The sequence below is a fragment of the Ranitomeya variabilis genome, chromosome 1, assembly GCF_051348905.1.
Source record: "Ranitomeya variabilis isolate aRanVar5 chromosome 1, aRanVar5.hap1, whole genome shotgun sequence".
NCBI classification, from domain to species: Eukaryota; Metazoa; Chordata; class Amphibia; order Anura; family Dendrobatidae; genus Ranitomeya; species Ranitomeya variabilis.
Genome location: NC_135232.1, coordinates 322,216,399 through 322,226,587, shown reverse-complemented (window position 1 = coordinate 322,226,587; position 10,189 = coordinate 322,216,399). Strand labels below are relative to the sequence as shown.

Below are 10,189 nucleotides of genomic sequence, written 5' to 3'. Positions count from 1 at the left end.
GTTACTAAGTGCAGGGCCGCGCTTAGTAACCCGATGTTTACCCTGGTTACCAGTGTAAAATGTAAAAAAAACAAACTACATACTCACCTTCGCGTCCCCCGGCGTCCGCTTCCCACACTGACTGAGCGCCGTAAAGTGAAATTGAAAGTACAGCACAGCGGTGACGTCACCGCTCTGCTGTTAGGGCCGGCGCTCAGTCAGTGCAGGAAGCGGACGCCGGGGGACGCGAATGTAAGTATGTACTGTTTGTTTTTTTTACATTTTACGCTGGTAACCAGGGTAAACATCGGGTTACTAAGCGCGGCCCTGCGCTTAGTAACCCGATGTTTACCCTGGTTACCCGGGGACCTCGGCATCGTTGGTCGCTGGAGAGCGGTCTGTGTGACAGCTCTCCAGCGATCAAACAGCGACGCTGCAGCGATCGGCATCGTTGTCGCTATCGCTGCAGCGTCGCTTAATGTGAAGGTACCTTTACAGTGGTACAAATTGATTTTTTTTTTTCGTTCACCGCTCAATGGTATAAAATTTTGTGAAACACATGCTGTCAGTATGATCACTGCACCCCTAGATGATTTAATTAAGAGGTGTAGTTTATAAAATGGGGTCACTTATGGGGGTACTGCTATCCTGCCAATATATGGCACTCCTGTCCTTCTGCGCACTCCACTGTGCCTAAAAAGTAGTATTTGACTACATATGGGGCACTGCCATACTCAAGAGACATTGCGTAACAACTTTTGGGGTCCATTTTCTCCTGTTACCTTTGTGAAACTTAAAAATTGGAGCTTAAAGAACATTTCTGAGGAAAAAAATGTAATTTTTAATTTTCACACTCCATTGTTTTAAGATTCTGCCAAGCACCCGTGAGTTCAAGATGCTCACCACACCTCTAAATTCCTTGAGGGGTGTAGTTTCCAAAATAGGGTCACTTGTGGGGAGTTCCCACTGTTTGGGCACATCAGGGACTCTCCAAATGCTACATGGGTTCAGTTTTCGATTCCTGCCAATTTTATGCTCAAAAGATCAAACTGTGTTCCTTCAATTCGAGTGGCCAAACAGTAGTTTTTCCTTACATATCACTGGGATATGTTAAAGTGTTCCAGTTATTACCTCAGTAAGTGACACTGGTCAAATTTGGAAAATGAGGCTCGGTCATCAACGTACAAAGTGGCTTGATCCTTAACCCCTTCCCGACATTTGACGTACTATCCCGTCGAGGTGGGGTGGGCCCGTATGACCGCCGACGGGATAGTACGTCATAGCCGATCGGCCGCGCTCACGGGGGGAGCGCGGCCGATCGCGGCCGGGTGTCGGCTGCATATCGCAGCTGACATCCGGCACTATGTGCCAGGAGCGGTCACGGACCGCCCCCGGCACATTAACCCCCGGCACACCGCGATCAAACATGATCGCGATGTGCCGGCGATGCAGGGAAGCATCGCGCAGGGAGAGGGCTCCCTGCGGGCTTCCCTGAGCCCCCCGCAGCAACGCGATGTGATCGCGTTGCTGCGAGGGTCTTACCTCCCTCCCTGCCTGCTCCAGACCCGGATCCAAGATGGCCGCGGATCCGGGTCCTGCAGGGAGGGAGGTGGCTTCACAGAAGCCTGCTCAGAGCAGGCACTGTGAAGCAGCCTGCACTTCTCGCAGATCGGTGATCTGTCAGAGTGCTATGCAAACTGACAGATCACCGATCTGTATTGTCCCCCCCTGGGGCAAAGTAAAAAAGTAAAAAAAAAAATTTCCAAATGTGTAAGAAAAAATAAAAAAAAATATTCCAAAATAATGAAAAAAAAAAATATATATTATTCCCATAAATACATTTCTTTATCTAAATTAAAAAAAAAAAACAATAAAAGTACACATATTTAGTATCGCCACGTCCGTAACGACCCAACCTATAAAACTGCCACACTAGTTAACCCCTTCAGTAAACACCGTAAGAAAAAAAAAAAAAAAACGAGGCAAAAAACAACGCTTTATTACCATACCGCCGAACAAAAAGTGGAATAACACGCGATCAAAAAGACTGATATAAATATCCATGGTACCGCTGAAAACGTCATCTTGTCCCGCAAAAAACAAGCCGCCATACAGCATCATCAGCAAAAAAATAAAAAAGTTATAGTCCTGAGAATAAAGTGATACCAAAATAATTATTTTTTCTATAAAATAGTTTTTATCGTATAAAAGCGCCAAAACATAAAAAAAATGATATAAATGAGGTATCGCTGTAATCATACTGACCCGACGAATAAAACTGCTTTATCAATTTTACCAAACCCGGAACGGTATAAACGCCTCTCCCAAAAGAAATTCATGAATAGCTGGTTTTTGGTCATTCTGCCTCACAAAAATCGGAATAAAAAGCGATCAAAAACGGTCACGTGTCCGAAAATTTTACCAATAAAAACGTCAACTCGTCCCGCAAAAAACAAGACCTCACATGACTCTGTGGAGCAAATGTGGAAAAATTATAGGTCTCAAAATGTGGAGACGCAAAAACTTTTTTGCTATAAAAAGCGTCGCTGGTTTCACACTTGCGTTTTTGTCTGCAGCGTTTTTTGCACAAAAAAAAGCATGCGTTTTTTCCCTATATTTAACATTGAAAACGCATGCGGGTTTTTTGTACGCGTTTGGTCGCGTTTTCAAACGCATGCGGTTTTTTTCTGCATGCGTTCATTTTCAGAAATACAACCTGCAGTATTTTCTTGCGTTTTTAAGCACATGCGTTTGTTTGCGTTAAAAACTCATGCATTTTTATCGAAAAAAACAGAAAACACACTGAAAAGCCACCCACCACCATCAAGGTGATAGAGATCCAAACCCTAACCCTAACTCTACCCCTAACCTCACCCCTAACCGTTTAATGAACATTTTCTGACAGTCATAGTGCCACGTATTTCAGTGCCACGTATTTCAGTGCCACGTATTTCAGTGCCATGTATTTCAGTGCCACGTATCACGTATTTCAGTGCCACGTGTTTCAGTGCCACGTATTTCAGTGCCACGTATCACGTATTTCAGTGCCACATATTTTAGTACCACGTATTTCAGTTGCACGTATTTCAGTTGCACGTATTTCAGTTGCACGTATTTCAGTGCCACGTATTTCAGTGCCACGTATTTCAGTGCCACGTATTTCAGTGCCACGTATTTCAGTGCCACGTATTTCAGTGCCACATATCACATATTTCAGTGCCACTTATTTCAGTGCCACGTATTTCAGTGCCACGTATTTCAGTGCCACGTATTTCAGTGCCACGTATTTAAGTGCCACGTATTTAAGTGCCACGTATTTAAGTGCCACGTATCACGTATTTCAGTGCCACGTATTTCAGTGCCACGTATTTCAGTGCCACGTATTTCAGTGCCACGTATTTCAGTCACGTTTAGGGTTAGGGTTAGGGGTAGGGTTAGGGTTAGGGCTAGGGTTGGAGGTAAAGTTAGGGTTGGGGCTAAAGTTAGGGTTGGGGCTAAAGTTAGGGTTAGGGTTTGGATTACATTTACGTTTGGATTAGGGTTGGGATTAGAATTATGGGTGTGTCAGGGCTAGGGGTGTGGTTAGGGTTACCGTTGGGATTAGGGTTAGGGGTGTGTTTGGGTTAGGGTTTCAGGTAGAATTGGGGGGTTTCCACTGTCCAGGCACATCAGGGGCTCTCCAAGCGCGACATGGCGTCCAATCTCAATTCCAGCCAATTCTGCGTTGAAAAAGTAAAACAGTGCTCCTTCCCTTCCGAGCTCTCCCGTGCGCCCAAAAAGGGGTTTACCCCAACATATGTGTTATCAGCGTACTCGGGACAAATTAAACAACAACTTCTGGGGTCCAAGTTCTCTTGTTATCCTTAGGAAAATAAAAATTTGGGGGGCTAAAAATCATTTTTGTGGGAAAAAAAAGATGTTTTATTTTCACGGCTCTGCATTATAAACTGTAGTGAAACACTTGGGGGTTCAAAGTTCTCACAACACATCTAGATAAGTTCCTTGGGAGGTCTAGTTTCCAATATGGGGTCACTTGTGGGGGGTTTGTACTGTTTGGGTACATCAGGGGCTCTGCAAATGCAACGTGACGCCTGCAGACCAATCCATTTAAGGCTGCATTCCAAATGGCGCTCCTTCCCTTCCGAGCTCTGTCATGCGCCCAAACAGTGGTTCCCCCCGACATATGGGGTATCAGCGTACTCAGGACAAATTGGACAACAACTTTTGGGGTCTAATTTATCCTGTTACCCTTGTGAAAATACAAAACTGGGGGCTAAAAAATCATTTTTGTGAAAAAAAAAAAAGAATTTTTATTTTCACGGCTTTGCGCTATAAACTTTAGTGAAACACTTGAGGGTTCAAAGTTCTCAAAACACATCTAGATAAGTTCCTTGGGAGGTCTAGTTTCCAATATGGGGTCACTTGTGGGGGGTTTGTACTGTTTGGGTACATCAGGGGCTCTGCAAATGCAACGTGACGGCTGCTGACCAATCCATTTAAGTCTGCATTCCAAATGGCGCTCCTTCCCTTCCGAGCTCTGTCATGCGCCCAAACAGTGGTTCCCCCCCACATATGGGGTATCAGCGTACTCAGGACAAATTGGAAAACAAATTTTGGGGTCCAATTTATTCTGTTACCCTTGTAAAAATACAAAGCTGGGGGCTAAAAAATCATTTTTGAGAAAAAAAAAAAAATTATTTTCACGGCTCTGCGTTATAATCTGTAGTGAAACACTTGGGGGTTCAAAGCTCTCAAAACACATCTAGATAAGTTCCTTAGGGGGTCTACTTTCCAAAATGGTGTCACTTGTAGGGAGTTTCAATGTTTAGGCACATCAGGGGCTCTCCAAACGCAACATGGCGTCCCATCTCAATTCCAGTCAATTTTGCATTGAAAAGTCAAATGGCGCTCCTTCCCTTCCAAGCTCTGCCATGCGCCCAAACAATGGTTTACACCCACATATGGGGTATCAGCGTACTCAGGACAAATTGCACAACATTTTTTGGGGTCCAATTTCTTCTCTTACCCTTGGGAAAATAAAAAATTGGGGGCAAAAAGATCATTTTTGTGAAAAAATATGATTTTTTATTTTTACGGCTCTGCATTATAAACTTCTGTGAAGCACTTGGTGGGTCAAAGTGCTCACCACACATCTAGATAAGTTCCTTAGGGGGTCTACTTTCCAAAATGGTGTCACTTGTAGGGAGTTTCAATGTTTAGGCACATCAGGGGCTCTCCAAACGCAACATGGCGTCCCATCTCAATTCCAGTCAATTTTGCATTGAAAAGTCAAATGGCGCTCCTTCCCTTCCAAGCTCTGCCATGCGCCCAAACAATGGTTTACACCCACATATGGGGTATCAGCGTACTCAGGGCAAATTGCACAACATTTTTTGGGGTCCAATTTCTTCTCTTACCCTTGGGAAAATAAAAAATTGGGGGCGAAAAGATCATTTTTGTGAAAAAATATGATTTTTTATTTTTACGGCTCTGCATTATAAACTTCTGTGAAGCACTTGGTGGGTCAAAGTGCTCACCACACATCTAGATAAGTTCCTTAGGGGGTCTACTTTCCAAAATGGTGTCACTTGTAGGGAGTTTCAATGTTTAGGCACATCAGGGGCTCTCCAAACGCAACATGGCGTCCCATCTCAATTCCAGTCAATTTTGCATTGAAAAGTCAAATGGCGCTCCTTCCCTTCCAAGCTCTGCCATGCGCCCAAACAATGGTTTACACCCACATATGGGGTATCAGCGTACTCAGGACAAATTGCACAACATTTTTTGGGGTCCAATTTCTTCTCTTACCCTTGGGAAAATAAAAAATTGGGGGCGAAAAGATCATTTTTGTGAAAAAATATGATTTTTTATTTTTACGGCTCTGCATTATAAACTTCTGTGAAGCACTTGGTGGGTCAAAGTGCTCACCACACATCTAGATAAGTTCCTTAGGGGGTCTACTTTCCAAAATGGTGTCACTTGTAGGGAGTTTCAATGTTTAGGCACATCAGGGGCTCTCCAAACGCAACATGGCGTCCCATCTCAATTCCAGTCAATTTTGCATTGAAAAGTCAAATGGCGCTCCTTCCCTTCCAAGCTCTGCCATGCGCCTAAACAATGGTTTACACCCACATATGGGGTATCATCGTACTCAGGACAAATTGTACAACAACTTTGGTGGTCCATTTTCTCCTGTTACCCTTGGTAAAATAAAACAAATTGGAGCTGAAATAAATTTTGTGTGAAAAAAAGTTAAATGTTCATTTTTATTTAAACATTCCAAAAATTCCTGTGAAACACCTGAAGGGTTAATAAACTTCTTGAATGTGGTTTTGAGCACCTTGAGGGGTGCAGTTTTTAGAATGGTGTCACACTTGAGTATTTTCTATCATATAGACCCCTCAAAATGACTTCAAATGAGATGTGGTCCCTAAAAAAAAATGGTGTTGTAAAAATGAGAAATTGCTGGTCAACTTTTAACCCTTATAACTCCGTCACAAAAAAAAATTTTGGTTCCAAAATTGTACTGATGTAAAGTAGACATGTGGGAAATGTTACTTATTAAGTATTTTGCGTGACATATGTCTGTGATTTAAGGGCACAAAAATTCAAAGTTGGAAAATTGCAAAATTTTCAAAATTTTCGCCAAATTTCCATTTTTTTCACAAATAAACGCAAGTTATATCGAATAAATTTTACCTTTAACATGAAGTACAATATGTCACGAGAAAACAATGTCAGAATCGCCAAGATCCGTCAAAGCGTTCCAGAGTTATAGCCTCATAAAGGGACAGTGGTCAGAATTGTAAAAATTGGCCCGGTCATTAACGTGCAAACCACCCTTGGGGGTGAAGGGGTTAAGGAGTAAAATGGTTACAACTGCATAGTGCTTTTAAAAACAAGGAACTTTACAATTTACTTGTTATTATAAATCTTCTCCATCCTCCAGAAGGGATTTTTTGGGTTGTTATACTGTTTTTTACTTGTTGCTTAGACAACTGGCCACAGCTGTAGTCTATCAGCGGTGCAAGAAGTGCAGCGCTTGCAAGTTCTTTCATATAGAGCTTGTAAACGCTGCCCTAAATTCGGCCAGATCACTGGATTCGGCAGCTTCAGTGCCCCTGCACTTCTCTGATGCTGCAAAGTCAAAGCTTCCTTGCTTGCATTATCAAGAGATCACAGTTCATCAGCTAGACAATACCGTTGGTCGATACTGTCAATTAAGCAGGAAGCCTGGTGAGCAGTGCATTGCGAAAACCCTCTTAAATAAAGCTATTTATGCCTGACATAATGTACTGGAAAAGAGTGTCCTATTACCATCAGTCAAATCAATTACCTAAGTTAAATAAAATGGTTATGCCCCCAAAAAATGTTATCCCCTATTCATTAGCAAGGGATAATTTGCCGATTGATGGGGTCTGACCATTGAGACTCCCAAGACGAAGATACTGTATCCCGTCTTGAATGGACTGGAGCATGAGTTGGGACTGCCAGAAATATCTGCGGACAGTGCCCAGCTGTCTGGCAGTACCATAGACAGAGCATTTTGCAGAGCTTGAGCATGTGTCCGTCTGCTCCACTCATGATGGTGCTGCAGAGCCCAGTTCTTGGCATTCTACTACCCTGAGCTCAGGATTGCTGGGTGTTCAGTGATCACCAAATTGTCTTCTATCCTTTGGAAAGGGGATAGATAGCTTGTTAATGAAATTATATATTAATACTTGTATAAAAACAATATATATAATATACTTATTTTATATACTTATTAAATACTTTACGAAATGTTATAGTAAATCAATACAAAACTGATAAAGACATATTTATCAGTAAATATGGTAACATAACTATGAAGGGAATTCATACCTAAATTAAGGCCATGGAATAATGTAAAGTTGCACTTTTTTGCCCTATACATTATGTACCTGCCGTGCTCCAATAATAGTTATTACACCTAAATAACATACATTATACGCCTGCACGTAATTCACACCTGCTAGGAGAGAAGCGCTCCCCTCGAGCTGCTTAGATTATATAGACATTATCCCTGAGGTGTTATTAGTTTGTACAGCAGAAAGCCATCATTTTCATCAGACCCATCATTACTCATAATTGATTTAGACACTAAGGGCCAGTCTCTGTAATTGTACGGGAGGTGACATTTCCTCATTCCACCTGCTTCCTCATGACGCTTATACCTAATAGATTCCCGCCAAATGGAGTTCTCTCAGGTCTCTCGGGAATTCCCGCTCTCCTCACGCGCTGCTAGCGGTACGCATGGGTAATGGACAGCTGGTGCTGGTGAGGATTTGTAAATTTTACTTAATGTGCAGCTGACTACAATGAATGTGGCTATTATACTGCTTCACTGGCCGCATAAGAGGCAAACCTGTCTGTGTTTTACAGCTGCTGAAACACTGCCTTCCCATGGACGTAATCTGGTTGATTCTGTACCTGTACAGCTGCACACCGACAGTACTTTAGGGAGTAATACAGGCGCTTCAGCACCAGATGGCTCCATAGCTCAGGGGTTAGAGCACTGGTCTTGTAAACCAGGGGTCGCGAGTTCAAATCTCGCTGGGGCCTTGGAGATTTTTTTCCCCCCCTTTTTACTCTGTAAATAATTGTGTAGTAAATGTATTCAGATTATATATTAAATGTATTTGTTAGGCAGCACATAGTGCAATTGGTCATAATATAGAACATGATTTTTTTTCTCATAAACAATTCAAGAATAGAAAGAGGGCTAGATAGAGGAATAATAGATACTGTAGATACATAGCTAGCTAGCTAGATAATAGTATTGTATTATTTGAGTGTGTGTTTTTGTGCACAATTCAATACAATTAGAGTTCCACTCCTGACACTGGATACTGCCACCTGCTGGTTGTCTCACACATAACCACACTACTTGGCACAGTGCAGTTGCTGCACACAGAATGCAGTGTGACCATGGGAAACCCCTGTGTAATGTGCTGCCACTTGTCTGTGGGGCTTCTTGTATTACAGGGAACCTGTCAGTGGCTGTACAATCACAGCTAGATATGTTTGTCTCTGAAACGCGCCGGCATATCTTTAATAGCTGACGGGGACCGGGATGCACAGGTGACTAGTCACACAGGACAGTCCGAGTGACTGACAGGTGTCTTCCTATACAGGCTTGTACCTGCCACTGTCAGTGGGTGGTGAGAAGCCGGCAGTGACCCACCTGTACAACTAGTCACCCGTGCACCCCGATCTCTGGCAACTATTAAAAGTATTGTAGAATGTAAGCCTGCAAGGGCAGGGTCCTCGCCCCCCTGTATCAGTCTGTCATTGTTAGTTTGCTTACTGTAAGTGATATCTGTAATTTGTATATAATCCCTTCTCATGTACAGCACCATGGAATCAATGGTGCTATATAAATAAATAATAATAAGTATGCCTCAGCGTTTCAGAAACAAGCATACCTGGCTGTCATGGTTCAGCCAGTTGCTTACACATGCCATTCACGTTTTGGGCAGCATGTGCAGCGCCCCAGAGTCCTGGTCGTTGCAGTACTGTCGCTCCGCCACTAAGGGGAGTGATGGTATGTCTGATGGCACTTAAGGAGTTCACCTGACCAGGTATCACAGTCACACACTACACTTCACACTCTGACCTCCAGGGGGAGCAAAGGGTTCTATGTATTAGGCCACTCCTCACACTCTGGTAAAACTGGGGGTTGGATAGGAAGTTACAGAGAAGCTGACTGGGTTCGATCCAGGCAACATCCTGTGGCAGAGGGTGTTGCAGGGGAAGATTCAGGGGGGTCCCTGTCAGGGGTGGGATCCTGACAGAGGCCTAGCGAAAAGGACAGATCGTTACGGAACCGCGCCTGCACCTGATTGTGGCGGTATCTTAAGAAAGGATAAGAAGCGAGGTTTATTGGGGAGAAGTGAGAAACGAGATCACAGCACAAAGGAGAATAGAACCAGTAGGAGTCATGCCTTAAGATCGTGGCAACATCCTACTGAGGCGCGTAGCCGGTGGCCGGAAAGTCGAGGAAGTATTGGGCTCCAAGCATTTCTTCAAACAGCGGCAGGGCAGTTGACTTTAGGTTGGCTGTCTCACCTAAATCACCTAAGCAGACATAGGAGGCAATTGTGGGAGAGGGGCGACTCTAGGGTCCCAGAAGAACTCCAGGCCTACCCGTCATACGGGTGCGTCCTAGCCATATCATCTGGGGGACGGA

The 10,189-nt window shown here is 43.6% G+C and overlaps 1 non-coding gene across 1 annotated transcript; it reads left to right on the top strand.

Moving 5' to 3' along the window:
* Positions 1-8,489: 8,489 nt before the first annotated feature.
* Positions 8,490-8,562, top strand: TRNAT-UGU (transfer RNA threonine (anticodon UGU)). Its single transcript has one exon. It is a non-coding gene; the product is annotated as a tRNA-Thr (tRNA).
* Positions 8,563-10,189: the final 1,627 nt, after the last annotated feature.